Source organism: Lithobates pipiens, unplaced genomic scaffold (assembly GCF_037356315.1).
Source record: "Lithobates pipiens isolate NorthernLeopardFrog02 unplaced genomic scaffold, aLitPip1_a1.2 Scaffold_3, whole genome shotgun sequence".
Classification (NCBI taxonomy): Eukaryota; Metazoa; Chordata; class Amphibia; order Anura; family Ranidae; genus Lithobates; species Lithobates pipiens.
This window is the reverse complement of record NW_027507790.1, coordinates 108,073,031-108,079,340: the sequence shown is the minus strand read 5'-3', so window position 1 is coordinate 108,079,340 and position 6,310 is coordinate 108,073,031.

Genomic DNA, 6,310 nt, shown 5'->3' with positions numbered 1-6,310 from the left:
TTTACTTTAGCATCTCCCCGTTCTTCTTCTCCGTGAGGTGATCGTGGGTATCCCAGCGGAGATCGAGTCCGCGGGACCCGCGACCCAACTCACGGAGCTTCCCGCGGGCATGCCACCTCTTAAAGGGCAATGTACAGGTACAAGATTCTGCCTGTATGTGCCCTTCTGCCGACATATATCGGTGTGAGGCGGTTGGGAAGTGGTTAATAACCTGCTTGAGTTCATCCTGAAGGGATTGACAGATGCCTATTGGTGTTACTGCAGGCTGTATAACCACACGGGCTACAGTAATTGGGGCTTTTAGTAGAGATTACAACTTTTTATCAGCTGGATCTCTAAATACTTGTACATTGTCCACTGGACAAGGAAATGTAATGCCTTAAATAAACATAATTTTACAAATTTAACTAGTACCACTGGACAAGTTAAACTCCTGTTCAGAGGAGATAGCAGCATCCACTGCTGGCAAATTCCATCTCATTGGAAACTTTCTCTCCATAGGGAAAAGAAATAAAAAAATTCTTAGGGGAGGAAAACTGCTTATCTAGGTGATCCCAATCAGCATAAATCAGTTGCTCCAGTAACAGGTGCATAGGGAAAGCATGAGAACCCTGTGGGGGTTTTATCGAACCCAAAGAGGAGAAGAAAACCTCATCCACCTCTGCAGGAGGCAATTTATATCCAGAGCGGGCCAAGTCCATAAGGGATTGAATCAGCAATTTCTGAGATTGTGAAGTTGAGAAAGGTTCTTCAGATGCTGAATCCTCAGAAAAGGAGTCACCTGAACCACCTTCCCTCAAAGTTACCCCACTATCATCTGCCCATTGTTGTTCCAAAACGGGAAGGTCAAGGGCAGGAGAAGGGGATCTGCCGCATTTTCTTACCTCCTGGGAGGATGACGCGAACAAATCGGCTATTTTCCCCTCCAAACCAGCCAGAGCCAAAGCTAAATCATCCTTAGTGACAAATGCAGAAGCTGACATGTTGGGGGTAGCCGGGCAGCAGGGGGGAACCTGGCCTTTATGATGGTGGTTGGTCCCCCCCCAAACCCCTACTGATGGCCGACAGAGCAGGAGAAATAGCAATGCTGTGACAGGAAGCCTTTGCTGACACTTGAGCACATCACAGAGGAAGCATGGAATGCTGGTAGCCAGGTATGTAGCTTTTACACCCTCTAGTGGCAAAACACAGGCAAGGCATGTACATCTGCATGGAGATCAGCTATACCTACAGAAAAGATAACTGCTGAAATTAATCTAAGAGCCCATAACAGACTTGGGATGGATGTAGTACATGCAAAGAAACCTGGAAACGTTAATATGATTAGCTCTCTCTATATAACATGAACAGCAAAGGACACTGTAAGATCAAAACACGTAGGGAATTAAAAGGAATATGGCTGGATGTGATAGATTTTACAATTACTCTTTCAACTATTTTTGGTGTCACAATCCAAACAAAAAACAGCAGGAAATGGGACTGAGTTCACAACCCACATTAGATGTGCATGTTCAACCTGTATGTTCACATTCCCAACAGATATTTGGTCTAATTCTTGTACAATTCCACCATGCAACCCTCTTCTGTGTGGGTTCCAGGTACCTGTGGACTTGGTCTTTCAGGTAGAAGCCACCGCATACAAAAAATGTCGCCGCCTTGTATAAACACATCAACGCAGGTTTCCTCATTCATTTTCATTGACATTTGACAGAATTGAAAACAACAAAAGCTTTGTGTCACAAAAAAGCTCAAGCTCCAATACCTCAGCAATTCACAGTTTGGCATGTCTTTCAGTAAAATCAATTATTTTGCTTTTAGGTGAAATAAAACAGGGACAGATCAAAAATAAAATTGCAATGGCAGCATAAGGCCAACCTTTTTGACCTCAAGGACCACTAAACTCACATTTCTGAATCCAGTGGACCACTAACATGAATGTATATGCCTCATGCACACAATACTTCAGCTCTCTTCCCCCCTTCACCTAAACCACACTGCTGCCTTATACACACAATTCTGTGGCTCTCTGCCCCCCTTCCACCTGGACCACACTGCTGCCTTATACACACACACACACACACACACACAATTCTCTGGCTCTTAGACTCCCTCCACTTGGACCACACTGCTGCCTTACACACCCAATGCAGCGGCTCTCTGGCCCTCTCCACCTGGATCATACTGCTGCCTTATATACATACAATGCCCTGGCTCTCTGCCCCCCTCCACCTGGACCACACTGCTGCCTTATGCCGCGTACACACGATCAAACAAGCGGGTGGAAAATTCCGGCAAACTCAAGTCCGCCAAACAATCCCCCCCCGTGTGTAGCCTCCGGCATACTTTTTTGACCCGAAAGTACGGCGGACTTAGAATGTAGTTTTACACTCCAATCTTCCCGCCGGACTCGCATTTCGGCGCACAATCCGGCCGTGTGTATGCCAGTCCGCCTGTTCGACGTTGATGGGCAGGATCTGTTCTGTCCCTGTCCATTTCCCCTGGGCTGTGAGCCCTTCTAGGGTCGCTCCCCAACCTGAGAGACTGGCATCTGTAGCCAGTACTCTCCAAGTTAGTTGGGAGAAAGAATTTTTCCTTTCGCAGGTTTTGATCCTGCAACCACCAGTTTAGACTTAAGTGTGCCTGAGCAGATAAGCACAGTGGATAATCCAGGGCTTTTCCTCTTCTGGTCCAGACCAACAAGATGTCTTGTTGTAAAGGCCTGGAATGGAACTGGGCATAGGGCACTGACTGGAAGGATCCTCCCTAAAAGACTCAGAGTCGAATCAAGGGTTGTCTGGTGCCCCTTTTCTGATGCACCTGAACTTTCAGGGCACAGATCTTTACGGGTGGCAAGAATATTCTTGCGTGAACCATATCTTGGATCAGACCTAACTAATTTAGGCTGAGCTGGTTTCAAGGCTGATATTTCAGTATTTATGATCCAGCATAAGCTTTTCAAATACTGCACTGTACATATTATGCTCTGTTCTAGAGCCTGTGCTGAGTGATCTCTGAGTAGGAGTTCGTCCAGATACCCGAGTACCAGTGTCCTTTGGGCCCTTAAAAGACCCAGTACTGGTGCTAGGACCTTTGTGAACACCCGGGGAGCTGTAGCCAGCCTGGAGGGTAGAGTCGCAAACTGAAAATGACGTTCCTCTACTGCAAAATGTAGGAACCTCTGATGAGGCTGAAAGATAGGTATGTGTAAATACGCATCATTTTTTATATCGATGGAGGCTAGAAAGGTTACTACTGAGTGGACAGACTTCATTTGAAAGGACTATCAGTAGATACTTGTTCAGGGATCTTAGGTCCAAAATTGGCCTTGTGTAAATCAATGCCCCTTTTGGATACCGGAACCTCTACAATCACTCCTTGATGTACTAGATGATGTAGTGCCTGAAGCAATAAGTTTCTTTTGGAGGATCTGAGGGAACGTTGGATCTTAAAAACCTCTCAGGGGGAGCCCTAGCTTGTGATAATTGAGGTGACCCACTCATCCTGAATTATTGCTCTCCAAATGTCTGAAAAGTGCTGTAGCCTCCCCCCCACTCAATGGGTCGTCCCATCAACAGGAGGGCTTGGTGCTGGGTTTAGAAGAATCTTGGACCCAGGGCCTTTTCTGGCCCTGCGACTTGCCCCTGGCCCTAGCGCCCTGTTGGCAGCAGAACCGCCTTGATGCTGAGACATTGGAGGAAGCAGTCACTGAGGTTTTAAACGAGGGATATCTGGTGCTTTACTTCACAGGAAGTAGAGAACTCTTCCCTATAGATATCTTTTGGATATATTTGTCCAAATGATCACCAAATAAATGTTCCCCATGAAATGGGAAACCTGCCAATAACTTTTTGCAAGGAAGCTCAGTTAAACAGTTCTTGATATAAGAGTCTGTGCATATGTACAGATGAGAGAGCCAAACAAGAAACCTGCTGTATTGAATCCTTTAAGGCATCAATAGCAAAACACTGCGCTTGAAAAATATATGTCCTACTTTCAGGCAGATCATCCTCCTGGTTAGGCACAGGGGCTCAGATTGCCTGGAATCCTCTGGTCTTTACAACACTGGGTTTACGACTAGGTTCATCAGGAACTACTGACATCGGCGTATGCCCTTCCTTGTAGCGTTAGTCCCGCTCCTCTTTTTTGAAGACATGGACTAGCCATAAAAAGAGTATTTAGGTGTAGTATTAAAACACCTCAGAAGGGAGATTCTTTAATAAGGCTCGCCTAGCCCCTATGTAACTATCCTGCTAAGCACTTTTAGATTGCCAAGCAACACTTGGTAACTCACGTGACCTGCTCTGTGTCCCACAGCTGCCTTCTGGAAGAAGCACAGCATGCTTGGCCTATATAGCTCAAATAAGCTGGGTGTGCGCCGGGAACGTTCTGTGCATGAGTACACACGCATGTGCATGGTCACGGCGAATAGGCGGGCCATATTTGTGTATGACGCGAATCCTCATGCACCCAGATACAAGGCTACTGCGCATGTGCGGCATGGCTGTGTGCGCTATGGTTGCCAAACAAACTGCTAACGAAGCATAGCAGCACTCTTGCAAATGCACATGCTCCCTGGTGAACCAAGGCGAAATGGCGCACAGTCGTGCGCCATCATACAGGTAAAAAACAGTCAGACACAAGCAAAAAGAATACACTTTGAAAACACCCACAGCTAGCCCAAAACTTCCCTGTATGGTCACCGCACACAGGTGTCTAGCCTCTAGCTAGCTTGACTGAATATTACAATCACTGGGACACCCCATAATAATATGTAAAGGGGTTTCACTTACCCGTCCAGGCGCAGGGCAGCTTAGAAATTATGAGCCCAACCTTCACAGGGGGTTCCTGTCACTTGAGGACCTTCAAAGACTGGGTACTCTTTATGTTTAGGGTCCACTCCCTTGGACCTGTACAACACCTTGCAGGAATGCCTTAGCGCTGTTGTGTCCAGGATTCCACTTTGCAGGGTCCAGTGCCCAGAGGTTGCATTACAGGCAAAACCTTGCAGGATCTTGTCTTCTTTTCAAAACTCAGGTACCATTTATCTAAGCAAATAAGCCTGTGTCAAATGGATATGATTGGTCAATCCCTTGATTCATATAAGAACCATTTGTGGGAAAAGGGACCTGGAGCTCAGAGAGCTCAAACAAACTGTGCCATCCACCTTGCAGACACTAGTAACAAACGAAAGTGCTTCCTGTATGGGAGGGGTTATATAGGGGATCACTTCCTGTCTGAAGACCTTTGGTCTACGAGTATCCATTCATGTGATGATGGAGTATAACCCAGTAGGTAATGAATATTCGCCTGACTCTGTGTCCCATGATGTATGAAAAATAAACATTTTTCTTTTGCTAGAAAATTACTTAGAACCCCAAAACATTATATATTTTTTTCTAACACCCCAGAGAATTAAATGGCGGTCGATGCAATACTTTGTCACACTGTATTTGCCTGGTGGTCTTACAAGCGCACTTTTTTTTGGGAAAAAATACACTTTTTTTTAATTAAAAAATAAAACAGTAACGTTAGCCCAATTTTTTTATATTGAGTAGTGAAAGATAATGTTATGCCGAGTAAATTGATACCCAACATGTCATGTTTCAAAATTGCGCCCGCTCGTGGAAAGTCAATAAACTTTTACCCTTAAACTCCATAGGCGACGTTTAAAAAATTCTGCAGGTTGCATGTTTTGAGTTACAGAGGCGGTCTAGGGCTAGAATTATTGCACTTGCTCTACCAATCGCGGTGATACCTCACATGTGTGATTTGAACACTGTTTTCATATGTGGGCCCTGCTCACATATGTGTTTGCTTCAAGCTCAGCAAGATGGGGCGTGTTTAAACATTTTTTTTCTGATTTATTTTACCTTTTGGTTTTTATTTTTACACTGTTCTTTAAAAAAAAAATCGTGTCACTTTTATTCCTAGTACAGGGAATGTAAACATCCCTTGTAACAGAAAAAAAGCATGACAGGACCTCTTAAATGAGATCTGGGGTCGAAAAGACCTCAGATCTCATATTTACACTAAAATGCAATAAAAAAATGTGATTTAAAAACAAAATGTTGCTTTAAGAGCTATGGGCGGAAGTGACATTTTGACACCGCTTCCGGCATACAATGGTATGAAGATGGGTGGGGCCATCTTCCCCTCACTTGTCTCTATACCAAGCCAGGGAGAGGACCCAATTGCCTCCGCCGCTACCGATGGCTCCGGTAAGCGGCGGAGGGCACCAGAGAGCGGCGGGAGAGTCCCTCTCCCACCACTGATAAAAGTGATCTTGCGGCGAATCCACTGCAGAAACCAG